Source organism: Myodes glareolus, chromosome 20 (genome assembly GCF_982192425.1).
Source record: "Myodes glareolus chromosome 20, mMyoGla1.1, whole genome shotgun sequence".
Classification (NCBI taxonomy): Eukaryota; Metazoa; Chordata; class Mammalia; order Rodentia; family Cricetidae; genus Myodes; species Myodes glareolus.
The window spans coordinates 18,251,370-18,278,806 of NC_142045.1; the positions used below are offsets into that span (position 1 = coordinate 18,251,370).

A 27,437-nucleotide genomic window follows, 5' to 3' on the forward strand; every position below is an offset into this window, starting at 1 on the left:
GAGTTGGTTTCAGCTAAAAACGGAGACAATTTAGAAGGCTTTATATTGCTCAAAGGGGTATCTGATAGAAAACTTTAAATAACATGAATCTAAGTACAGATTTTGTGCTTTGGGGAAAAAAAAAAACCAGAAGACACAAGACACGATTTCCCTACGAATATAAAGTAGTTGGAGAGTAGAACAGTTTGGACTACTGCTAATCTAATAGCAATGAAAGCTCCCACTCCACTGAAGTAAAACCTTATGGTAAAGCTCCATCCGGAGAATCGAAAAACGACGCTGCGTTTACTTTCCAGAACATGTACAGCCCATCAGCACACATTCTTCTCCAAAGCACAGAACCTTCCCTTTCCAACAAGCTTGCTTGCTGCACCCTTCACCTTCAGTAATTCCCGAACAGCTCTCATTTTCATTTTTTCCAGTTTCATTATATTCAGCCATAAATCTGAAAGTTCATATTTACCATTTGCTTCTGGACGTAATCAATATAACTAATATACATCATGGAACACAGGGGTGAATAGAGGGAAGAAGGATGGCGAAAAGGAAAGAATTACGGCCAGAGCAAAAACAAGAACATGGTTCCTCTTCTACAGCTGCAAGAAGGCACGAATCTCCCTCCACACAGGGAACTGCCTAATGGTAGAAAAAATCATGCCCCTGCTTGCTTTTTACATCAAGGGGATATTTCAGGGGATGTTGTGCACTGTCCCCTGAAAATGGGAGCCCTACAGAGGAGTGGGGGCCAACTCCAACAGACAGATGCTGGCAGAAGCCACCTCTGTGCACGGCATCTTCTCTTCCTCATGTCCTTCCTCCTCTCACCCCTCAGAGCTCTACTTCCCAAACTGGGGTCACCAGAACGGTATCATCAGCATCATTTGAGAATTTATTAGAAATCCAAATAAGCTTTAACCTTCGGAATCCAAAATTGTGGAATGAAGACCTGGGAGCCTATGTCTTCACAGAAATTCCATGGGATTCTGGTCTGAATAACCAATGGTATGGAGAAATACATTATCTGTCCATTCATTCTGCCTTTGAATCCTAGGCCACTCAAGTTAAATTGTTGCTAAGCATTTGTGTGTGTATATATGTATTAGTTAGGGTTCTCTAGAGGAACAGAAGTGATAGATCTATTCTATCACAGATAATACACACACACACACACACACACACACACACACACACATGCATATACACACATGGAGGGAGGGAGAAGATTTACTAGAGTGCATTCAGGCTGTGGTCCAGCTAGTTCAACAATGGCTGTACACCAATGGAATGTCCAAGAATCTAGTAATAATTGTTCAGTCAACCAGGCTGGATGTTTCATTTGGTCTTCAGTTCATGCTGGAATCCTGAAAGTAGACTCCAATGTCAGTGAAGCAATGGACTTGCCATTGAGAGTGCAGGCAAGTGGGCAAAACGCAAAGACTTCCTTTTTCCATGTCCTTTATATAGGCTGCCACCATTAAGGGTGAGTCTTCCAACTTTAAGTGCAACTCGACTACCACCCAGGCACACACCCAGGGCTTTGAGCTGGCACTCCTCAACATCTTCCCCATCTACAGCCTGCTGGAGTGAGTGAAGGCCCCATGGTCCCGTGAGTGAAGGTACCATGGCCTCATAGAACCACAGCCACAGTGTCTCCATGACTGAAACAACAAGAGGTTATCCCAGAGCAGTTTTGGTGAGGATCCAGTATTCATGGCGGACCAGAAGTCAGAGGCCTTCGACACATCATACAATAAACCAACAACACATTACACAGTGAACATTTGCAAGCACAGCTCTTTGTACAAATGGGTTCACTGCGTGATACACAGTATCTCTCTGGGACAGTAGGATGGATGAAGAGGTGCTGGAAATGTGGAAAGATGGAGGTGGGAAGTGGGTTTTTTGTTTGCTTTTTAAAAATTTGTTTCTTGTTTTGTTTCTGCTTGGTTGGTTGGTGGTCATTTTTTTTTTGTTTTTTTCTTTGTTGTTGTTGTTGCTGGTTTTGTTTTGTTTTGGTTTTGATTTTTCAAGACAGGGTTTCTCTGTGTAGCTTTGGAGCTTGTTCTAGAACTCACTCTGTAGACCAGGCTGGCATTGAACTCACTAAAATCTGCCTACCTTTAGTTCCCAAGTGCTGGGATTAAAGGCATGCACCACCACCACCTAGTTGCCTTTTAAAATTAATATTCTTTTATTTTTTATTTTATTTTTATTATGTCTTTCTATGTTTTCCTTGGGGGAGGCAATACACAAGGGAAGGATGGATATGGAGGGACTGGGAAATGAGTGGGACTGAGGTGCATGATGTGAAATTCCCAATCAATCAATCAATAAAAAACTATGTTTAAAAAATAAAAAAAGAAAAATCCTTCATATGGTTTTCATTAATTTCAGATGTAATCAAGTTGACAACCAAGAATAGCCATCACAATACTTTTCTGATTAATTTATAAGCTCGTTAGGGACAAAAACGTTCTCTCCCCTTGTCTTGTCCTGTACCCAGGAGTCCCTTCCCTTCAGAGAGCTAACAACTAAAAGGAAATATAATGACCACACATTCCTAGTAACAGGAACTGGAGGGGAAGCCCTGGGCAGAGCTCTTGCTGTAAGCACAAAACTCCCATCCACCTGAGACTTCCATTCTCCGCAATTATGACGTAAGAGTCAGACACTGGTCCTCTACCCAGCACTCTCTGGGATCCCTCGAGAGGAGCTCTTCTCTTCAGGGATGTGCTCGGCTTCGGAACGCAAGGAATCCAACAGAAAACAACATGTGTAGAAATTATTTCCCCCAAAGGCTTGGAGATCTTAAGTAGGGAGGCAACACTTCCCTCTAAGAAACAGACAATGGGGTCGCATGAGAAGCATCCTTAACTACCCCAGTGGCAATATATAATGTGGATATAACTTTGACAACTCTTTTAAATGGGAAAATGTTGTTTGCCTTCTGCTTGTTCCATTCAAGGAATAAAAGCAAACATTCTCCCTCACACAAGATGTCCTCACCGTCCTTAAGCAATGCCTAACCAGTTCATCGGCTAAGGATTCGGCTCTGAGTTTCCTGTTTGAGGCTCGGTGATGGTTCCTGGGGAGGCCTTAACACAGGGGTATTCTTCAATGTAGCAAAAATAAGCTAAATGTGTTCTGTTAGAATAGAGTACACACCCTATTAGTGTAAAGTTGTTCACTTCATGACTGAAAGATCACCAGCACCTCTGTCTCTTGAACATGGTGCTTATAGAAAGGGAAAAAGGGAAAAAAAGAGAGAAGGAGAAAGGAAAAAAAGAAAATCACTGCTCACATATAAATGTGGCTCCCCCTGGGGTTTTTTTTTGGGGGGGTGTTGTTGTTTACTCTTCAATACATAAATCTGAAAGTTTAAAAGTCAATCTGAGAAGGGTCAGTCTCTCCCAAAATGCATATGGGAAAACCTTAAGCCCCAACAGGATGGTATGAAAGGTCTTATACTGAGGTATAAGACCTTTGGGAACAAGGAGGTCAGGAGGGGGGTACCTCTTAATGCTATTTGTGTTATTATTTTAAAAAAAACACCAAAAATCTCTCTTGCATGCGCTCTCTCTCTCTCTCTCTCTCTCTCTCTCTCTCTCTCTCTCTCTCTCTCTCTTTCTCTCTTCAACAGACACACAGACAGAGGATGACCACTGGCACAGCAAGAAGGCCCACACCAGGAACTGGTCACCCAGTACTTTGATCCTGAGCTTCCTAGCTTCACAACCGGAATCAATAACACTCCCAGTGTGTGGTATTTAGTTACAGCAGTCCGGGCAGACGAATACATGTCTCAATCGTAACCTTTGCAACCACGCTCTTTTGTTGTTTGCTGAAGATAAGTCTTTTGCAGGTGTCAACGTATGTGCGAACAGAACTCCCTGTATGCAGTCCACACGGACCACAGTGGTAGCCTACAGAAGCAACTGGAGGTCAACATCCAAAAATAAAGGTCACTTGCATGAGGCAGACCTAACGGGAAAGCAATAAGAAATTGCTGATTGGATGAGATCAGGTGTGCTCAGGATGACATGACCAGAGACAGGAAGCTGATGCCAAAGGCTCCTTAGCTGAAATGAGTATCACCCCCAGCTTGCCATGAGCCTGGAAGTGGGAAAAACTCTATAGATCGCAACTGTTAAATTTCTCTCTGGCCTGAGAATGGAGAAGGTTCTCTGTTGAAAAGTAAGCTATCCAAACACCTTTTAACTGTGAACAGTTTCTACAGACCTGTACTAGCCCACAAGCTAAAGATAAGTTTGGGGAGATTACCTAGATCTAGGTCTCTGCAATGAAATTCCAGAAAAAAAACTTTCAGACCGACAAAAAGAAAGCAAGGCTTTGTCTGTGAGCAGGTTCCTGCCGAGTTAGAAGTTCCAGAAAGTAGCAGTGGCGTCTTTCTCTGTGGCCAGTTAGCAAATCCAGCCCTTTCCTCTGTGGGTCTCAGGCTATGATTAGTTGCCTAAGTGCAGAAGTCGTTTTTAAACCATACAAAAACAGCAGTGGCTTTCTGTCACAGCCAGGCTCAGGCTGCGGCACTCAAAAGCAGTATGAAGTCCTTTCTCATTCTCTTCTGTGTCATTAGGGAAAATGGGACCGCACCCTCCCAGCACGGTGCCTCAACCGATGTAGTTGTGCCCACAGAGAGCCCCCGCGTTAAGTGGACTTCTGGTAAGCTGATGCAGGGTTGCCAAGTTTTCAGAGGCCCTGCTGCTTGCTAGAAAATCAATTCATCTCCATAAAAGATTCAACGGTACCTGCCTAGAGGGATAATACAGCATCTGCAGCGATGCGCAGAGGACTTTCAGAGAACAGCTTCGGGCTCTGGCGAGAGGCACAGAGACATTGCAGCCTCCTCCCGTTGTGTTTGCCAGTGTTCTGCTGTAAATCACCTAAGCTCAGGAAGCAAGGCATGAGGGGCATAGAGAGCACTGAAGTAATCAGGGTCTCCCTAAGTACCAATCTCACCTTCCTGTTCTCAATCAACCCGAGCCCAGCACTCTTTGCCCCCGTTCCATGCTACCAGGTGTGACGGAAAAATGCACACATGGACATAAAACCAGAGTGGCTCCACATGCTCCCCTCAGAAGCCCTCAAACTCTGGAGCTACCTTAAAAGCCATTTAAATATGAAGCACTAAAAGCAAGGGCGTTGACGTTAAATGCTCAACAAGTGGTATTAGAGTTACTTTGTGGTGTTTGGGTCCAATGGCTGTACTTCCAGCAGCTCCAAGGCTGGGGGGATGCTCAGCCAGTGTTGAGACCCAGACTTCAGACCCAAAAGTTAGGTAAAATGCTAGATAGGCGGAGCAGGACGTCTGCCGTCCCAGCACTTGGAAGTCTGAGGCAAAGCAGGCTGGCTAACCAAGCGAGCTGCATCCACAGATTTTTGATTCAAGGGAGAGATTGCGTCAGTAAGTAAGGTGGAGTAATAAAGGAAGATTCCTGATGCAAATCTCGTCTCTATGAGCAGCACATGAATACACCAACACCCATGTGAACACGCATACTCATATATGCACACCATCTATATAAAATAAATGCGTTTTAATGTAAGTAAATGTCACCAATCAAACAGGTCCCCATAAAATTTATGTTTTCACACTTTCTCTAACAGGGTAAACAATATAGCTTAATAATACTTCAGGACTAAGTCTCACACCAAATGGGAGGCGTACAAGTGTATTCCTTCTGACTCAAAGCGAAATGTGTAGAGCGGGATGGTCAGTGTGAAGAACCCATTTTTAAAAGAAGTGTCAAGAGAGAGAGACGAAAAAAATGCAGAAAGCTCACTCAGCCATTGTGCACATCCAGTATGGCCGTTACAAACACACAGACCCTGGATTGGCGCTTAGTGCTGGGTTTGGGTCCCAGTCACTAACTATGTGACCCAGACAAGTCTCCCTTTAACTCCACGCCAGGCACTAGGCTACGTGCATGCGGCCCTTGTTATTAAACACTGCATAGTGCCTGGCATGGAGTTGGACTAGCTGGCCCACATATATATTTCATTCTCTTGGTCCTTTTCCTCTCGAGAACCCCAACTAATATAAACAGTAAAACTCGGTAACCTTACTCCCAACAAATAATTTTATAGTATTGGTAGAAGGGACATAAAATAGTAAAACAGAAATGGGAGAACTAAATCAACTAAGTCCATCCTGCATCAGTAATCCTGTCTCTAAACAGAAGGCCTGATTCGAAGAACAAGTATAAACTGGCTGTTGATAGTGGGTGGGGGACATTGGAGGCTGGAAAGGCTGCTGGGACCGTGAAAAGAAGTCCCTTGAGGGAGTGATCTTGACCCTTCACACACCTGGATTTTGAACCAAGCATTGAATCACCTCAGTTTTTATTAGATCCGTGCACAGGTCTAGCCACCGGGGCGAGTGACTTAGAGTGCAGCTCCTGCGAAATCCGGCCTTGTCTGGCTTTAGATAAAGACCCAGGCCGAAGTTGCTGTGGGGTTCCTAAAAGACAGAGTTCTGAACTGCAATATCATCCCACCTTTCAACAAGATTCAAGACTTTAGTGACACTTTCCCCCAACAACTTCCTATTATTGTATGTGGCCTAGACTCTGTCATAGCCAGAAGATAGATCAATGGAATATCTCTTCTAAATTATGAAGATGGTAGGCCAGATCCCAGCTCCATTATTGTTGGGTTAAGACGGAGGGGTTGATTGGGGTGCAGAAACTTTTCAATTATCCCTTTGACAGATGGGAACAGGTTTTAAAGGAAATACCTGACTGATTTTGCCTGGAATGACTATTTGCACACTGAATGCACACTGAAACTTTATCCGACACAGGTCAACTTCCCAATGTATACCACTGCATCTATGTCCAGGCTACTAGAGCGCTGTACTGAGTATGTAAGGGGCAACCACAGCCTAAAGAACAGCCTTCTGGAGATGGGGTTCCATTAGATGGAGATGACCCTTAACATAGTGGATTTTCCATACGTCTGAAAGAAAACGTCACAATATAATATTAGAGGTCTTCGCTACAGACTCACTCAAGGGGTAGGAAACAAACATCCCTGTAGAACATAGCTTCTACAAATGCAGCCATTGCAATCGAGGGTTTTAAGACGGCCACAAGTCCAAGCATTCCTCTTATTAATAAGCTTGCATCCAGTGATATAGATGGACTGTACACATACACACTTGAAGCAGAGAAAAAGGAAAACTGCCCCGCTTGTAACCAGCATCCTCAAAACATTCAGTATTCCCTGTCAGCTAAACTCCAAGAGGTTTAGACCTTGAGTTCTAAGACTATCTAACAAATAGTGCTTCTCTGAAAATGAAATCTCCAGCTATCATGGGCATATCAGAGGAGGAACGCAGGACACGCCTACAGTCAGTAACGTCTACTGAAGAACACACATATCTTTGCAAGTCGTTAAAAGAACTGGGACTCAATAGACAAGTACTGGCTGCTGCGGACATCATCACACCAGCCGCACTATTCAAACTTCATTTTACTTAAGATATATAGACAGAGATAGAGAAATATATTTATTTAATTTGTTTACTTTATATATTTATATAAATTATTTACTTAAATATATATTTACAGATAGATAGATAGATAGACAGAGATAGATAGACAGAGAGAGAGAGAGAAAGAGAGAGAGAGAAAGAGAGAGAGAGAGAGAGAGAGAGAGAGAGAGAGAATCTTAGTTAGGGTTTCTTTTGCTGTGATGAAACACCATGACCAAAAGGCAAGCTGGGGCGGAAAGGGCTTATTCGGCTGACACCTCAGCATTGCTGTTCATCACTGAAGGAAGTCAGGACAGGAACTCAAACAGGGCAGGAAGCTGGAGGCAGGAGCTGATGCCGAAGTCATGGAGGGGAGCTGCTTGCTGACTTGCTTCCCATGGCTTGCTCAACCTTCTTCTTATAGAACCCAGGACCAGCAGCCCAGGGATGGCACCACCCACCATGGGCTGAGCCCTCCCCGACTGACGGCTAAATGAGAAAACAAGCCTTACAGCTGGATGCTCATCAGTAACATGGACAACGACGCCTGGAGAGAAGAAAGACCACGAACAAAGGCATTGCTTCATTAAAGCAAGACAAGCACCACCGCTTGTGAGTCTGTTATCAGTCAAAGACAGAGTCTTCAGCTTGCATGTGAGCACCCACGTGTACAAAAATGTATCCTTAAATGGAAATGAAGAATTAAGTCTTAAGAACATTAAATATTACAACATGACATCTAGAGTCTATCAAACACAGGCTGTTTATCCATTACTACTCATACAATTGCGGCTATCCAAATGTGTATTAATTATTCCAGACTTTAATTTGACCATTGTAATTTGGACACAGTATTATGGCTTAATGCCTGTGCGTGAAAATAGAAAATATTTCGTGTTTATTTGCCATGCCACAAGGGCCGATATGCCCAATTGTAAACCTTTGCTGTTAAATTTATGTTTAGACAGTCGTCACTATTCTGCAAAATTTATTAATAAAATTGTACGTTGTCAAAATAAAACCCAAAATGGCTTAAAAGAAAGACAGCGTTTATTGTGTTCATGAATCTGTGGTCTGGACAGGGACTCAAGACAGCGGACGCCTGCTCCACTCCATGACAGCTGGGCCCGCGCCTGTGCTGCAGCTGGGAAAGCGTGTGATCTCTTGCTCACTCACCCACCTGTCTTGTCCCCTAAGCCAGGAACGCAGCTGGGGACCGGAGCAGCTGGGTTCCTCTGCCGTTCTCCCCTGTCATCTTTCCCGAGGATCTCTCCTACGCGTAGACTCGGAGTGCCTGGACTCCGCATTCTGCCATGAGTTTTCCACTGCCGTAAAAGGTTCTTAAGACACGTTACACATCACGGAAAGGGCCCAGTGAGATGGCTCATAAAAGGACCTGTCGCCATGCCTGAAGGCCGGAATTCAATCCTGGAGACCTACCTGGAAGAAGGGAACTAGCTCTGAGGAGTGGCAGGCTCTATGGTAAGAGTGCCCCTCCCATTAGGAAATGCAAATTTTCCCGAAAGGAAAACTCAATTATTGCTGGTGTTGCTTTCAGCCCACAGTCGGCTGAAGTGATGCTCTGGACCCCCCCACCAAAGCTTATCTCAAAGGAAGATGACAGACAAAGCTATTTATGTTGTCGAATTGGGGAGGAGTGAAAACAAGGAAGAAGTTGGGGTCCTGATATCTCCCTAAGGCGCACACTCCTAGAGACGGGGCTTCTTCCTGTCACCGCCTCTCACAGCCGAGTTACAAGTGGGCCAAAAAGCCTGTGACACACGGCTCTTTAGGGACACTTATTTCTCAAAACCATAAAGGAAACGAGGCCCGAGAGGAAGTGGCATTGCCTTTTATGGCGTAGCCGAAGAACTGGCATCCTTTCCACCCCTCTACACTCCTGGTTCACCTGGGTTTAAGGAACAGGAACACGAGCTCCCACTCCACAGTGGAGGCGTGTGAAGCCATACTGCAAGACCTTACAGGACAAAAAGGATGTGTACGGCTGGGACCAAGGTTGGAAAATAGAATCGGCCCTGGTTACCTTACTTTAATAGTATATTGTTGAGGTTTTTGATTAAATATCATAAATTTTGGCAGGCTAACAGGGATTTTTCATTTTTTATTTATGTATTGAGGACTATAAAGCTTGAAAGAAAAGATGGAAGACTGATCTAGAAATGAACCAGAATTGCAAGAGGCTGGGAGGGAACCTGGGAACAGAAGTTAACAGACCTTTGTCATCACTGCTGTGACTGACTGAACAGTGACCCTGGACTCTTGAGGTCACCAATGATAAGAGAACAAACTGTCAGTCTCCGAGCCGTGCCCTCACACTCTGAGGTCTCAAGCCTGACCCCTTCGGAAAACGAGGCCTGCCTTCCACAAAAGCTCACAGAGCACAGGTTTCACTTCAAATAAGAACAGAGATGGGGGCGGGGCAGGCCAGCAAATGTCTAATACATACAACTAACCAATAATTTATCATCTTTTCTAGGAAAGACGTCATTGTCTGGCACCCCAGGACAATGGCAGAACCTGGATGGTGAGTGGGTTTTAGAACATAAGTCAAATCCTGAGATCAGAATTCTCCCGGAACAAGGTCCAATTCTAAGCCTACGGATTCCACACAAACACAGGGTGCTTGCTGTCCCCACAGAGAATGGGGCTCCTATATCGAGTGAAGGGTAGGTGGCAGTGCCAGCATCTGTCTTGAGCTGTTCCGAGTCAAGAAGAAAATTTCCGAAGTGATGACGCAATCGCCAGTTCTTCACGCAGCAGCACCTGGGGTATGGAACCATTTATGGGGCTGGCTGTAGCAGTGAGACGGCTCACAGAGCAGAACTGGTACTTCTACCATGGGGACAGACGCCCCACCCGTGCCCTGGCGACAGACTCTGTCTTGCTTTATTTGGTAGCCGGAAGGGAAGTTCTAAGTATTGGTAGGGAGTAAAGGCTCACATGGAAGGTGACCGTAGGGAAGGAAATGCCACACTGGTTTTCTTTCTGAAAAATCACCTTAAGCAGCGTCAACACCTTAGGATAAGGAAACCATGTAAATTCTTCGTAAAAGTTTTGAATGTAATTGCTGATAGACAATCCCAAAGCATCACAACTAAATACCTATATACAAATTTTTAAATGTGTGAACTGATAGCATATTTAGTGATTTTTTATATTAAGAATAAATTAAAATGCAGTCAAAATTGTTTTCTGTTCTTCTCAGCATTAATTCTGATTCTGTGTCTTGTCATTAAGTGAGCACGAAAGGCCAGGTAAGCATAACTTTCATGAGATCGGGGCACTTGGCTGGTGTGTCAGCCATGTTCACTGTGGCATCCCCTTTCCCTGGGAGAAAGGACATGGCAGGACATAAAGAAGCATTAATGCTAGTAATTGTCAACTCTTAAGATTTGTTTTATTTTTAATTATGTGTGTGTGTGTACATGAGTGTGGTGCCAAGGGCCAGAGCTATCAGATTCCTGGAGCTACCCCATTTAGGTTCTGGAAATTGAACTCAGGTCCTCTGGAAGAGCATTACTCATTCTTAACCAGTGAGCCATCTCTCCAATACCTGGAGAAAAAATAGAAAAAATAAGCACTTCATGCCTATAATTCAAGTATAGAAGGCTGGGGCAAGACAGGAGTTCAAGATCAGCCTCAGCTATATGCCAAGGTAGAGGCTATCCTAGGCTATGAGACTCTGTCTCAAAAAAATATTTTCTAAAATAAAAAACAATCTAATATAATTTCAAGGGAACAACAACAACACATGAATCAATATTATCCAAGGATTTTTACTCGGGGTGTCTGGATGCTATCAATATACCCCCTAAATTCCTCTCCAAAATATAATGCTTTAATATTTACCCCCTAAGCCTGACAGCGAACATCAAAGACACACACTTCTGAAATCACTGAGTGCTTGCTGACAGTTGGCTTCAGTGCACACTAAAAGCCCTTATCAACTTTCAACACTGAAGGAGTATCGCAGTTCGGGCAGTGACTTATCTCTCTGGGAAGACTGTCCTGAGTCTGATGAGAACAGATCTGCCTTGCACAGAGCACAGCGTCAGTATTAAGGATCAGATGAGAACAAGGAATAACCGGAAAAGAGTCGCTTCAACTCAAACACGGAAGTGGGTGTTTCCTAATCGGTAGTCATGTTCTGACTTTGCTATAGAATCTACAAGAATCACCGGGAAAGGGGAACACTAATAAAATGATTCAGAACGACAACTAAATGTAAAATGCTCTTCAATATTGTAAGGGAAAATGGGTTTGGAGGGAAAGAGACCAAAGAAACAGCTAAGGGCTATGGGGTCTGTTGACTCACAGTGAGTCACTACGTCGCAGAACCAGAAGCGACCTTCACACCAACTCAAAAGCTATCCTGGGAGGATTAGAGAATCTGCAACCCCTTTTGGATAAATGTTAATACAGACAAACAGAAAGGTAGGTAGGGAAGAGGGACAGGGCAGAGGAAGAAGGGAATGCTACCTAGTCAGCCAGTCCCCTGTCCGTACAAACAGTATGAAACAGTGAGCTCAAAAAACTAAAGACCAAATTGCTCTCAATTTAAAAAAGAAATCTGCCAGCCGATCTAACAGGGGAGAATTATTAGTGTATTTACTAACATACTTTAGATGGACAGTTCTTAGGTCAGCCACCAAATGAGTACGTTTTAAAGATCCCCTCTCTGCCTTTACCGCTCAGTCTCAGCTCTTCCATCACTTAGAGAGCAGAGCAGCCAATCCCTGCCTAGAATGGAAGGCTTGGTGTGCATGAGGACCTCTGTGAGCCATCTCAACCTTCGACCCTTGTTCTTCCTCAGTAGCTCAGCTATGTCCCTTCAATCTCTTCCTGTTTAGTTTTTAGGTACGACCGTTACATGATTCTTGATTCTTTCAAACTACTGTTTCTTCCTATTCACGTTCAAATCCTATCCAAATAGATTTAAGCAGTGCCGAATATAAGAAAATTATCTGTAAAAGTATAACAGCAGACTCTAAAAATGAGTATATATGTATGTAATGAATAATATATATGCATTTGCATTGCTGGACTGAAATGGGAATAAAATTTTCAAAGGTTCCTAAAACGGATCTTAGGATTTCAAGTCAACTGCTTTGAAGTTGTGTATTTAAACTTTCAGATTTTGGATCCAATCAAAGGGTCATACTATTTAATTTCTGAGAAATTGCAGATACATGCTCAGTAAACTAGAAAGGTCCCACTTCTCTACCAAGATTTAAAAAGAAATTTTTCCCACAGCTGCCCTTGCTTCTAAAATTATTAATTCAGGATTTGCCAAAGGCCAAAACCATGCTTCCACATTTAAGTGAAACGTTACAGAAGAGGAATTTAAATAATCCTCTATTAATTACTCTGTTTTCAAAGATTTATATGTAAAAACCTCTCTTCTGTGGGAGGCCTTCAGTAGGTCTAATTACCAGCTTCAGCACAGCCAGTTATAATTATAAGACTTCAGATTCAAAGTTGTTAAAGTCAGCTGTCCCCACCAAAACAAAGCAATGACCATGAACCATTAAAGTTCATGGTTTACCACAGAGGCACAGCGACGTCCCCACCACTTTGTCTGGCTCTCAGCTTACTGTGACATCTTCAGTTCTTGATTTACTACAGATCACTACACTCTACAAGTCCCAAAGCATGTAGCTCTTAATATAATGGCTTTTTTAAAAAAAAAACATATAATAAAATAAAATAAAATCTGGCATCTCTACAGAACTAAACAATCTTGTCATGGGGTTGCTATATTTTTGGAGGCCATTTGGGGGTCAGTCGTTTCCTTCTTCTGTTTGGAAAGGAAGAGGGAAAGAGCTTCCAAGGACAGCAGAGCTGCCACCGCCACCACCGCCACCCTCTAATTTGTGGTCTGCCATAATAGGATTTGGCACATCCTTGTCTAGAAGGAGAGGCAAGAGGAACTAGAAATATAAGCCCTCTCCTCAAGGCAATGCCAAATTGTGCTTCCACGGAGATAGATGTCAAGAGGGACCACATTAACAGCAGGTGGTGAAGAGGTACAGTCAGGACAGCATGAGACTCCATAACAATGGACAAGCCAAAGCCCTCTAGCCGCAAAGCCTGCAGCCCAGTCAAGGCTTCTGAGAACTAAGCAACTGCACTCTTGACAGCTGTCTTAGAGCAAAACATTTCCATAGCCAATCATGTTTACAATTATTTGACTTTTATTCATTGATTTTTGTTAACTTTGATACAGGATCCTATGCATCCCCAACCGGTCTCCAGTTGGCTATGTAGCGGTGGATGACCTTAAACTTCTGATCCTCCTGCCTCAACATCCCAAATGCAGGGCTTATAGGTGTGTGCCACTATGCCTACTTTAAACATCTTTCGAGGGCAGGAAATGAGCCCAATTTATACACACACATGCACACACAGGGGGGCAAGAACTATGAGAAACTATAAGTGAAACTATGAGAACTATCAAAAAATTGAAATTCTATTTTCATGACCCTAACATTGCTCTTCACATCCTGCTACCGCTAAAATTACAGGCCATATAACCAATGGGTCTTACAGTCCAAGAGGAACAATAGCTCTATCTTGAAAATGAAATTTGAAACTTTGATAGACACATAGCACCATACTACTAAAACAAGGCTGAAAAGAAGTTAAAGATGTGCCTGACATATAGTTTCTATTCTTAATAACTAGAAGCTTTTACAAGCCAGGTTGACCAGTTGAACAGACGGGGACAATGGGCAAAGTACGTGAGCCTAAAATTTACAGAAGAGGATGTCTGTTTATCACTGCTATTATTGCAGTTGTAATTTTACACTCCTGCCTCTACCTTAAAGGTCCCGAGAATGCACTGACTAGTTTAGGCTGGAGAAAAAACAGAAAGGAAAGCATCTTTGCCCCACATACCACCCGTCCACATACCAGCACGCGCTTGTTAAAGCCCCTTCCACACTTTGTTCTACTGGATGAGGGAATCAAGGACACGCACAGGTGGCCAGGAACAGCTGTGAAGGCGGCCCAACACAGACCCACAAAATCCCTCAAAATCCAATTTCTGCTCCTGCCGCTGTTTGAAACTCGCTGGTGTTGACAGGCGCCGTCCTGCTGTGACGTCAAAAGGCAGAGGCCCGGTAGAAAGTGAAGAGGCAGCTGGGACACAAAGCCCAGATTCCAAGCATGAGGCTCCAGGATGGCTTTTGATCAAAACCCATTTCTAAAACTAGTCCGATCATAGACATACCCCAAGAACCGGGAGGCGGGCCATGACGCTCGAAAGCCACGGCAGGCACCTGACCCGTTCCATTGAGGCAGCCGTGTTTGTCCTCAGCTCTTCAGATTTCTCAGTGCTGGGTGCAAGTTTCTCTTCCGGAAAAGCAAACGTCAACCATCATATTAAATATATTTGATTCAAAGTACAGAGAACGCGGTGGTACCACTGGTGAGGCAAGACGAAAGAGCAAATTTTGTGTTCTGCAATACGCAGTCAAGCTCTGTCCATTTTCCTAAAACAGTATTTGCACCAGAAATAAGTCAACCCCTCTTCTCCCAAATTTCAGGGGAGACCCTGAAATCTGACCCCAGTCCTTAGGTTCCCCTGAGCACTGAAATCTTGGCAGAGTATCCTGAAGAAGAGCCACAGTCCTGGAAGTTGAGTTGTATCTGCTGCCAGGCACCTCCCTCACTGCAGGCTAAACACCAGGCCCTTCCTTCGTCAACAGTGGAACAGAAAGAACAGGCAGTGGGTACCACCTGCATATCTGTCTGAAGAGGACAGGTCTCCAGCCCCTTTTGAAAGCGTCACATATGAAGCATGCTCACTTTGCTGCACAGTTTTGTGACGACATGACACAGGCGGGAGTCAGTCGAGAGGAAGGACCCTCAATTGAGGAAATGCTCCATGGGATGAGCTGTAGGCAAGCCTGGGAGGCATTTTCTTAATTGGTGATTGATGGGGGAGGGCCCAGCCCAGAATGGGTGGTGCCATCCCTAGGCTGGTGGTCCTGGGTTCTTTAGGAAAGCTGGCTGAGCAAGCCAGCAGAAGCAAGTCAGTAATTAGCTCCCCTCCAAGGCTCTGCATCCGCTCCTGCTTCCAGCTCCTGCCCTGCTTGAGGCCCTGCCCTGGCTTCCTTCAGTGATCAACAGTGCTGTGGAAGTGTAAGCTGTAGAAACCCTTTTGGTCACAGAGTTTTGTCACAGCCATGGAAACCCTAACTAGGACACTCTGGCACGCATGGCTAGGTTACAGAGGGTGAAGACAGCATGCCCCCGTCCCGTTCCTTAGTAGTGGAAGCTGTTTGACGGTACCACAGCTGATATCACACTTCACAGCTGATCAAACGTGCATGCTTCCTCACGGGCTGGTCACAGACCAGCCTGCTCTTTCAAAATGATCCTTTTCTTCCCCTCAGTGAGCTAACTGCGATCCTCCATGGGATCAAATGGTTTGGGTTATTTAAGCCGAATTTTGATAATGTTTTATAATATATAATATATGATGTGACATAATTATATAATGACATTATTATACCTTATATATAATATGACATTATATAATTATATCACATTATATATTATTATATCATATTATACCACATTATACATTATAATTATATAAGTATATAACATGTAATGTGTTATTATGTAATCACATATAATAACATATTTTGTTATATATTTTAACATATAATTTATATATATATACTACACACATATGTATATGTAGATTTTTGTTTTCTTTTTTTTTTCAGGACGAAATTTTCACAACTCATAAGGAAAAAAGATAGGAGGGGAAAAGATGAGAAATGTCAAGAAAAGTTATCTGCAGAGTAATAATATTTTAATAGCATCTTAACAACACAGGAGAGAGAAGAAAACGCAGATGAGGACTGTGCATGTGCCCTTAAATCCGAGATAAAGGAATAACAATATAAACAGCTCAGCTGGTCTCTGCCCTGATGCAAAGACAGAATATAGACCTGATTCTAGGCCAAAGTATCAGATAAGAACCTGACTTTAAGATTTTGGCTCTGACAATTATAAGGTTCTGGGTATTTTAAGTGTTCATTAAAAATTCAAGACGACCAAACAGTTTCCAGTAACTGCATATTATTTGCTGATTGCCTTTCTTCTCCGCTCATTACGAAGTTGTAAATTGATTCTAAAGAATATAAAAGGCACTAAAAGAAGGCTCTTGTTTGAGTCTCGGAATTACCCTGAGTGACAATGAATTAGAAAAGGAGAGGTAATCAAATGTCCTATCAATTGTTCAGAACATTTCCCGAATGAAGACACGGAACTAGACTATAAAGGGGGAGAACTACTGGCCTTGAGAGAGACAGGTCCCAGCTTGTTAACACAGTATCATAAAAATCACATTTTATTCTGTAAGAGATCTTGAAAATTATTTGAGGCTGCAATACTCCAAAGGCATTTGATACCTCTATTACATGATATATATCATCGTCATCTGATATAGGGAGAATTAAGTAGTAAATATGCAGCGATTCTAAAGGAAATATACGGGTGCCATAAAGCGTGGAACAGAAGCACCATTGATAAAAGCTCAGGGTCAGAAATTGGGGCTCAACCTGAAGATCCAAAAAGCAAAACAGCCAGCCACTGGCTCTTACCTCGACCTCAGTCTCAAATGGCGATCCTGCCTTCCAGAATCTCAGAATGAGACGTGTCTAAGAGCTGTCTCCCCCCCACCCCCCGCCATCTTATAGTCCTTTCTAGGGTTGGGATTAAAGGCGTGCACCACCCAATTTCTATGGCAACTAGTGTGGCTACTGGGATTAAAGGTGTGTGTTACCATAACCTGGTCTGTAAGGCTGACCAGCGGGCTGTTTTAGTCTCAGATCTCCAGGCAGTCTTTATTAAAATACTGTTGAAATGCCACCCCATGGATCTTTTGAAGAAAAGAGAATAATACTGTAAAGCTCTGTCCTGTTTTTCTAGAGCCAGACTTCAGTAGACAGAGTTGAGCAAACAGCACCAGGGGCCCTAGTTTATAAACCTAGTATGTGGGACCACCCCATCAGTATTAGCGCCCAGGGTGCAGTTGCATGGCCATTCTATTCACTATCAAAGACAGAGAGGAGATTTTATAAGCGGGGGAGGGGAGACTTGCTGTCTTGAAATTCAGATGCGTTTTATCCAGGTATCTTTCTAAGCATGGTGGGGTAAGGGGTGGGGTAGGAGGTGTACCTTCTTATTTTCTTGAAGGAAGAAGAAAAAAAACACCAGCTGTTTTCACTCAAAACAGGCTTACTGAGTCTGTAAGTTGATCTTATTGAATAAGATCAAACGGCAAGGGGACATTCTGTGCATAAGAGAGACACCAAAACACATTTTTAGGAAAAAATGCAATTGTCCTCCACTAACTCCGGATACCAAGATACACATTTAATATTACCGATTTGTTTAGTAATTCACTACAAATCTGCCATCCCCTGTGTAATAAATAGGTATCCGTAATCAGTATTGATGAGTCTGTGTAACTCACTGAAATAAAGCATTAACTAAAGTGTATTAATTTGGTAAGTCTATATCATTCACTCGAAAGAACTGGCTGTTTAAATCTGCAAATCTGGTAGAGGAAACATTTGGCATAACTAAATTCAAATGGAGAGCCACAATTTTAGAAGTGAAAGGGACTAATGACTACACCAGCCATGGGCATTAATTTGAAAATGGCTTCAGGCTAGGCAATCCTGTAATGCTGTCTTTAAGGTCAACAATAAAGTACCCCTTTGACTTTTCTATTGCCTACCACTATGTCAAAGATGCAAAGCGTCCTCTAGGGTTGGGTGCAGTCGTTCAGGTGTCCCCTCCACCACAGCCTTTATGATCTCTTCAAGGGAGTCAAAGGATTCCCTCATCCAACAGACACTGTACTGAAGCCACTTTAAAGCCTGTTACTGGCCTTTGCGAAGGAGCTCAGCTCCCGCTTCCTGATACTCGGCACCAAGGCTGATGCATCAGAACAAATGACACCAGTAAGGAGCATGAGAGAACTTTTGAAATTTGATTTTCAAAAACCCTTCCTTGGCGAGTTTTCAGTAACCCGTATAAACTTTATTCGTGAGTTGTCTCCATCTGCAGAAATGACCTGAGAGATTACAGTGTTGGCATAGTTTGCCTACATGACACTGGGGACAAAAGCCATAGTGACAAAGCAATCTACCTTTGAGGTGCATCTGCAGCTGCTGGGCTTTTGCCTCAAGTGCGGACACCAGCTAGATTCAAGCTCAGTTATTCATTCATTAACGTGTATATGTGTGTTGGGTGGGGAGGTGCATATGGCGGCCCGAAGTGGACATCCGGTGTCTTCTTCCATGATGCTCAACTTGATGTGTACTGAGGCAGGTTCTCGCTGAATCAGAGCTCTCCGATCCTACCTAGTATTGCTGGGTACTCAGCCACCAAAATCCGTATCTTTGAATTCATGACCAATTTTTCTACCTTCTCACAAAGTCTGCATTCCTATTCATATGGGGCCTGTTGTGAAACATGTGATATCGTCCCAGTACTGAGGAGACTAAGGTAGAAGAGCAAGTCTGAGGTCAGCCTGGTCAAATGAGGAGAAAACAACAACAAAACCAAAAAAAAAAAAAATGAATTTGATACTTTAAGGATTCTACAACCGCCTATGCTTTACTTACTGTTGCAAATAATGCACTCTGTCTAATGCCCCGTAGAAATCAAGCCTTAGTGCTGGGAGATGCAATTATCTATAGGACGTTTCCTTTTTATCTCACTTGTCCATGTATGTCTGGGACCTGACCAAAAGTAGATGCTCAAACACCACATCTGCCAAAAGAACTGACAGAGTTGAAACCAGCTCTGCCTGAAAGGAGATAAAGGGATTGGTGTGGGATTCTACCTTTGATTTAAATCTCCTCTCACAGAGCGGTCACAAAGACAAATGAGAATGAGATTCCCAGCTCTCTTTGGGAGTTGAATATTTAAAGAGAGTCTGCGGGACCCTGGCAGTTCAGTGAGAATGGTAGCCAGTCTAATAAACTATTCTGAATTAGGGAAGAGATTCTTTAGTGTTCAGAAGACATATGGGCACTGCTAGAACCAGCTTCTTTATGTACCCACGGGTGGCTCATCTACCTGCATTCTCCCAGCTAATCCAACCGTCTTAGCTAATTAGTTGAGTCAGTTAACTTGCTCCTGAAGAGGTGTTCTTAGCCAGGTTCACAGATCCAAAAGCGGCTTTGCAGAGGGACAAGCTTAACATCTGGAATTGCGTGCTTAACATCTGGAACAGAGGTATTGAGAATGTTGAGATATGAGAGTCCTGGGCAGGACTGTTAGAACTGGCTCAAGCTGGGGGGTGACTCTGTGGGTAAAGCATGCAGACCAGAGCTCAGATCCTCAGCACCCGTGTACAAAGTCACGCCCAGTGACATGCGCCTGCAATTGTAGCACTAGAAAGGTAAGACAGTAATTCTGGAAAGTCACTGGCTAGTTCCTCTAGCCAACTGGTGAGCTCCTTGTCTCAAACAATAATGTTAGGAGTGAAAGAAGACCCCTAAATCGATCTCTGCTCACAGGCATGCAAGTGCTCACAAAGTGCACACACATGAACATCATCCTCCTCTGGCCATGTGTATACACGCATGCAAATTTACACATACACACAATCCTCCTCTGGCCATGTGTATACATGAGTGCAAACTTACACACACACACACACACACACACACACACACTATCCTCCTCTGGCCATGTGTATACATGAGTATAAACTTACACACACACAAACACACACACACACACACACATACACACACCTTCTCTGGCCATGTGTATACATCAATGCAAATTTACACACACACACCATCCTCCTCTGGCCACGTGCATACATGAGTGTAAACTTACACACACACACACACATAAATGCACACACCATCCTCCTCTGGCCATGTGTATATGTGGGTGCAAACTTGCACACACACACACACACACACACACCATCCTTCTCTGGCCACATGTATACATGGGTGCAAACTTAAACACACACACCATCCTCCTCTGGCCATATGTATACATGGGTGCAGACTTACACAAACACACACACACACACACACACACACACAAATTTTACTTTAATGTGTATTGTTTATTTAAAATAAAACGATTCTAATTTATACTTACCATAAATCGAAAAAACACTCAACACATGAAACTATGACAAGGGACAGTGGAAAAATAAAAGTCACTAAGGTATCTAGTGGAGGAGAGTGTCTATGAAAAGCCAGCAAATGGATGTGCCAAGTGTCTATCAAAATTAGATGTGTGTCCTCCTGCTGTGTAATGGTCTGTCTGATATGTGTTTCTTAGAAAGCAACAGCTTGTCCTCATTTTTTCTGCTAGGCAGACCTATAATTTGTAATAAATTGGAAGGAAAATTAAAGCAAGAGGTCTTTTTTTCCAAGTGTTTTTAAGAGTCATCTTACTTCTGATGCTATCTCACTTACTCTGTTTTCGTTACTACTCTCCTGAATGTGACAATTCTGGTCCATAATCTTTCCCAAGCACTGAGACTTGTTTGTGGATTTGGCAGAATATTAAGGTTTCAAAATTCTGTATGTGCATGTGCATGTATGCACGCATGTGTGTACAAGTGTGTGGGTGCAAGCACATGGGCGTGTGTGTGTGTGTGTGTGTGTGTGTGTGTGTGTATGCATGAGCACATGCACACTCAGGAAGGACCTGGGGTGGACACAAAACTTCCTGTGAGTCTTTTAGGGAACAATGCCCCACTAGACAGGACCCAAAACAAGGAGATGATTGGCTATTTCAAATATGAAAGCTGGCCCCTCTACCAAAAACTTCCCTCCTACCACTAAACCACAACGTACCTGTCTTCACATGTCCTCAGCACCTTACAAGCTTTACAATAGTCATTCACACTACACTGATGCTGTCTCAGAATTTAAGGGTCACCCAAGCCAGGTTTGGTCAGTCATCTACTTAAAAGTCAAGCTAAAAGAAAAAGGCAAGGAAAAGAGACTTATTCAATGCACCACCTGGAAGAGATCCAGTAAACTCCCCTGATGTGGGATGTCCTTTTGTATAGGTGTTGCTTTTATTGGCTAATGAATAAAGCTGTTTTGGCCAATGGCTTAGCAAAGCAAAGCCAGGTGGGAAATCCGAACAAAGATATAGAGAAAGAGTAGGCAGAGTCAAAGGATATGCCATGTAGCTGCCAAAGGAGACAGTGTTCGCCGGATCCTTACCAGTAAGTCACAGCCTCATGTCAATACATAGATTAATAGAAATGGGTTAATTCAAGATGTAAGAGCTAGCTAGAAATATTCCTGAGTCATTGGCAGAACAATGTTATAATTAATATAGTTTCTGTTGGGTCTGAGCAGTTGGGAAATGAATGAGCCGTCTCCTACTACAAAAGAAAAAATCAGTCTCCATTTACACCCCAAGTATGTCTTCAACTCTAGGGTTCTAGGGTGAGATTTAAGTTTAAACAGAGGACCAGGGATATGCACTTGTAAGCAATATCCGCCCACCACTGACCCATCACTGCCTGGGCTTCAGCCTCATCCTGTGAGGTGTTCTGAGCTGTCAGAACTGTGAAGTCTCTTTCTTAGAGACCTGTCCCTTTCCCTCCCAGAGCAGAACATTCTTGGGGAAATTCCCATCTATTTGAAGTCAGTCGTTCCAATCACCTGACAGTCACACTGAGAGACTGAGTGTCCCTTTAGAATATCTTCATTTCTTCCATGCCAGTTAGAAAAGTTGATCACATCCATTTTGCTAGCTGTTCAATAACTGAATCAAAAGGGGCTCCCTCAATGGAAGAATGGATAAAGAAAATGTGGTACATTTACACAATAGAGTACTACACAGCAGAAAAAAATGGCATCTTGAAATTTGCAGTCAAATGGATGGATCTAGAAAACATTATATTGAATGAGGTAACCCAGACCCAGAAAGACACATATCATATGTACTCACTCATAAGTGGCTTTTAGACATAAAACAAACAAACAAAACAAAACAAACAAATAAAAAAACAGCCTACAGTTTGTTGTAGTGTGCTGGCCTGATCTGTCACCTGGGTTCCCTGTCCCTTTAAAAGACAAGCTCCACCCACTTTCAACCCCCTCACTTCCTCAAGCTGATCCCCTGTCTCCTCTGTAGCCCCTCTTCTTCTAGAGTGGCACCTTCTGCCTCTCTCCTTTCTCCCCACTCCCCTCCTTTTCTCCCTCCCTTCTCCCTCCATATCCCACTAAATAAATTCTATACACCCCCAAAAAAGGGGGCTCTTGTAAACATTCCAGAAGGTTCCCGGCAGCCCTCTGAGGAAATCATCTTCAGTTATCCTAAGGAAGCTTTAATCAAGTCAATCTGGCTTCAGGTTACATTTTTTTTCCCCTCCATGTTTGGGGACAAAAGAATTGGTTTTATTCATATTTCTAAAAATAAAATATTAAAAGTGCTTGGGAGCATGCAAAATACCAATAGTCATTCTTCTTCATCTTCATTTCTATCTATCACCACCACCACCATCATCATCAGAGGAAGAGGAGGAGGAGGAGGAACATCCCAACATATGCCACAGCAAATCCCTAACTCCTGGGAATGTGGTTCCTGGAACTGGAACAGGATTCAGATGTGATGAACTAAAAGGTTTTAGATTCTCTTCCTGGGTCATCTATCTCAATGACCCAAGACACCTATGGGGGCACAGGGCCCTAATCCTCCAGAGGCAAGAATAATGGTACCTGGACTGGTACAATCCTATATCCACATTCACACATTAATAATCCTAGTACTTTAGAGGTTAAAGCAAGAGAATTACAAATTGCAAGCCAGCCTAAACTACATAACAAGTTGCAGGCCAGCCTGGCCTATAAAGCCAGACACTGTCTCAATGAAACAAAACGAAAAGAATGTCAGCTTCAGAGGAATGGAAACAGAAACTGCTGCAATGCCATTGTTGGAAGGGAAGCTATGAGCCAAGGAATGCAGGGAGCTTCTAGAAGCTGGAAGGCAAGATGTAAATTCTCCTCGAGATCTTTCAAAAAGATAACAGCCAGCCTTGTGAGGACCATTTTCAGAAGCACCATCTTCAAAGCAGTAACAATAAGCTTGTGGCATTTGTAATTTATTAAGTAGCAGCAGGAAACATTATAATCAACACAGTGGGTGTGGTCGTGGATGCTCCTCATCCCAGAACAGAAACGGACGTCATCAGTTCGAGACCAGCTTGGGTTGGGCTGCAAGAGCCTTTCTCAACAGAAATAGAAAGAAAAGGGGGAAGGGGAGAGGGGAAGGGGTGGAGAGGGGAAGGGGAGAGGGGAAGGGGTGGAGAGGGGAAGGGGAGAGGGGAAGGGGTGGAGGGGGGAAGGGAAGAGGGGAAGGGGTGGAGGGGGGAAGGGAAGAGGGGAAGGGGTAGAGAGGGGAAGGGGAGAGGGGAAGGGGTGGAGGGGGGAAGGGAAGAGGGGAAGGGGTGGAGGGGGGAAGGGAAGAGGGGAAGGGGTGGAGGGGGGAAGGGAAGAGGGGAAGGGGTGGAGGGGGAAGGGAAGATCACAGACGACGGAAGGAGCTCGTTGCATTTAAAACTGCTTTGTACGTTTGTTATCTGTCCTAAAGTAGAGGTCATGCACTTCTTCATATACATGACACAAAAGAATAAGAAAGCAAAACGAGTATGTGTGTCTGGAAAGGAGATTGATAGACAGGGAACAAACAATCAGGGGCTGGAAAGATGGCTCAGTCGGTAAAGGGCTTGCTACACAATGTGAACACCTGAATCTGATCCAAAGACCCATGTTAAAGGGGAAAAAAGAAACAGGCAAGGCCGCACATGCTGGTAATCAAGTGCGCAGAAGGCAGAAGCAGGAGGGTCCCAGCAGATCCCAGCCCAGCCTCCTTGGTAAGCTCCGGACAAATGGCAGATCCCAACTCAAAAGCAACACTGAGAGTTCCTAGGGAAGGACACCCAAGGTTGTCCCCTGCCCCAAACACACACACACACACACACACACACACACACACACACACACACACACGTATGCACACACCTTTACACACACCCATATTCTCTACACACACACATGCATGCACACACACACATACATACACCTTCACACACCCATATCTCCTACACACAGACCCAAATCCCCTACACACACATAAACACACCTTCACACACCCATATCCCCTACACACACACATACACACACCTTCACATATCCCCATATCCCCTACACACACATACACACACCTTCATACACTCATATCCCCTACACACATTTACACACACACACACACACACGCACGCACGCACACATACACAGTAGTTGGAGAATGTAAGCTAGAGGGTCTAGTCTACAAGACCGACCTCATCTCAGTACTACAATAGCATGTATTCCTTTAGACTGGAATTATTCATCTCTTGTCTGCCGTTCCAAAGGCTTTAACCTCCTTAAGGTCAGGGACCACAGCTTGCATTTCTCTATGCTGAGACTGGCAGGGAGGAGTAAACCACAGGTACCGTGTAAACGGATGGAATCCACACCGGGAAAGGACAGCTGCACCAATAAGCTTCAGAAAAGCCCACGGTCCAGCTGTAGCACAAAAGACAGGAGAGGGCTGGGCTGTTTTGTTTTATTTGTATTTATGTTGAGCTGGCTGCTTTTCGGATGATGTTGGAAGACAAGCTTTTCAATTCCACCTCTGAGTCACAGAGTGTGACCTGGTTGATCTAACCAGCAACACAACCGAAGCAATTTCAGTTGCATGCCGAAGCAGAATTCTGGGTTTTTATCCTAAGCCTGTGAGCCTTTGTTGTTTTTATTTATCCTTTGAGGATTTCACACTGTGCATTTTGAGCATATTCACCTTGACACCTCTAGATCCCTTCCTACCTACCTAAGCACCCCCAAATCATGACATTTTTTTCTTTATAACAAATAAAGCCCACCAACACCAATTTGTGCTGTTCATATACTCACGGGTGTGGGGCCCTCCTGTAGAGTGCGGTTCACTTACCAGGAGCCAGGCCCTTAATAAAAACTGGTTCTCCCTCCCCTAGAAGCGACCAACTGGCCACAGCTCCTCTCCCCTCCACGCAGGGGTGCTGAAGGCCATGGTCTGCAGGGAACCCCAGCTGCTGGGAGGTCCTGTCATGTCCAGGGGACAGTTTTGCTCATCCCTCCTCGTCTTCCCCGGTGGCCCCTGGATGTCCTGTTTGTGGCTGAGCACGCCACTGACACTTGTCTGCATTTTGCTCATTTCTGAACCCGTGTTTAACGCCATCCATGGCACAAAGAGACTTTTCTGATGAGGGCTGTAAGACACACTAACCTACAAACACAGAGATGCGCCTAGAGCTTTCTATCGGGAACACTCAAGTACTTAATTCTGTTCAGGCTAAGGATGTAATGTGCCATGTTTTGTTTTTTGTTTTTTTTTTAAAGTGCCTTGAAGAGTGGGTGGCTCATGTTTCAGGCCCACACTGCAAAGAACTCCCAAGAATGGAACTGAAAACAAGAAGGAATGACCTTTCCGAAACATTTCCATATTTCGCCTGGAAGCGAAAGGCAGTTTCAGAAAGGCATGAGCTGGACAGCCTCTCTCTCTACAGTGACAGAGACTTAAAGACAAAGCCTCCATGTTTTGTTTGCTGCTATGAGCAAAGAAAAGAATAGAAAATATAAAATAAAATGCCAAACTACAATTTTCGAAGCCTCACAAAATACTATTGGACAGTCAACTATAAAATCACGTTGAGTAATTCAATGTCATTTAAGGAAAAAAAAAAACAGGGAGAAAGAAACAGTAATGAAAGAAGAAAACCCAATGTTCCTAGCTCAGGCTTCAAGCCCTGCCAGGATGGGATTCCAGGAATCGTCCTTACATTTCAGAGCAGAAGGCAAAGTCTTGGAACATCCAAGTGGGCACGTCCTAACCTTGTCATGGACAGTCACTTTTACCTCTCTCCAGGATGGGGAAACCGCTTTCCAATCAACCACCCCAGGAGAGGATGCAGGAATGTGCCAACTGGCTCTGACCCTTTGAGAAGTTTTCTGAATCTCAGGAAAACATGGGCTGCCCAGGCACTCGGTTTCACTTAAATTAATGGAGCTATATAAGAGGGTCAAGACATCCGCATGCCTTATACGCCTACAAACAAGATCTCTCCCAGAAAGCCAGCACCATCTGCCTGGCACATCAGCGTTACCCAGCAAACCAAGCAGGCTGGCAGGGCAGTGCGGACTCCCTGGGCCCTCTGTTGCAGCTGGCACATGGGGTTTGTAGTTGGAAGCGTTATATCTTGACAATGCATGCTCCCTTCTTTCTCAACACTATGAAAGAGGAAACACTGTGTTGGCCTCTATAAAAACGAAATCAGAAACAAATCTACTATACACAGTCTTTAGTTACACAATACTTTGCAAGCATGCCCATAACGTATGTGCCTTATGGATTATGTCACTGACCAGATTTTAATCTTGAATAAGCTATTTTTAGTTATGTCAATAATCTTCAATTATTTCTAACACCTATTCAATATAGCCCAAATGGATCCAACTTACTTAGTAGTTTCTTGGTGTAAAAATGATAGTAAAATAGTTTTTAGTGTTTTATGGATTTTTATATCTTTGGACTTCAAGGGTTGACTGAGGTCAACTAGAAATGACTCTGGGATTATGCTCTTTTTCATGTTTTCTACTTTTTATTGAATGGCAGGATCACAGCATGAATAATCAAAATCGGCTTTGTTACTGAGAAAAAGTAAGGTTGTACTTTTTTCATCTTAATTTAAATTATGGTTTTAGAAAGGTATATTCTTAGACTAGGTATACTGAACATATAATAAAGCTTATGGGCCAATAAAGATGGGTAAAATGCCAGTGCTATGGTCAATGTAGTCCTCAAAAGGATCCACCCT

General features: G+C 43.6%; 1 protein-coding gene and 1 pseudogene across 1 annotated transcript in view; one reads left to right on the top strand and one right to left on the bottom strand.

Moving 5' to 3' along the window:
- Ppm1l (protein phosphatase, Mg2+/Mn2+ dependent 1L) overlaps nt 1-27,437 on the bottom strand; it is a 257,090-nt gene that overhangs the window by 133,626 nt on the left and 96,027 nt on the right. The window lies entirely within an intron of this gene.
- LOC125394175 (NEDD8-activating enzyme E1 catalytic subunit-like) lies at nt 2,653-7,499 on the top strand (annotated as a pseudogene).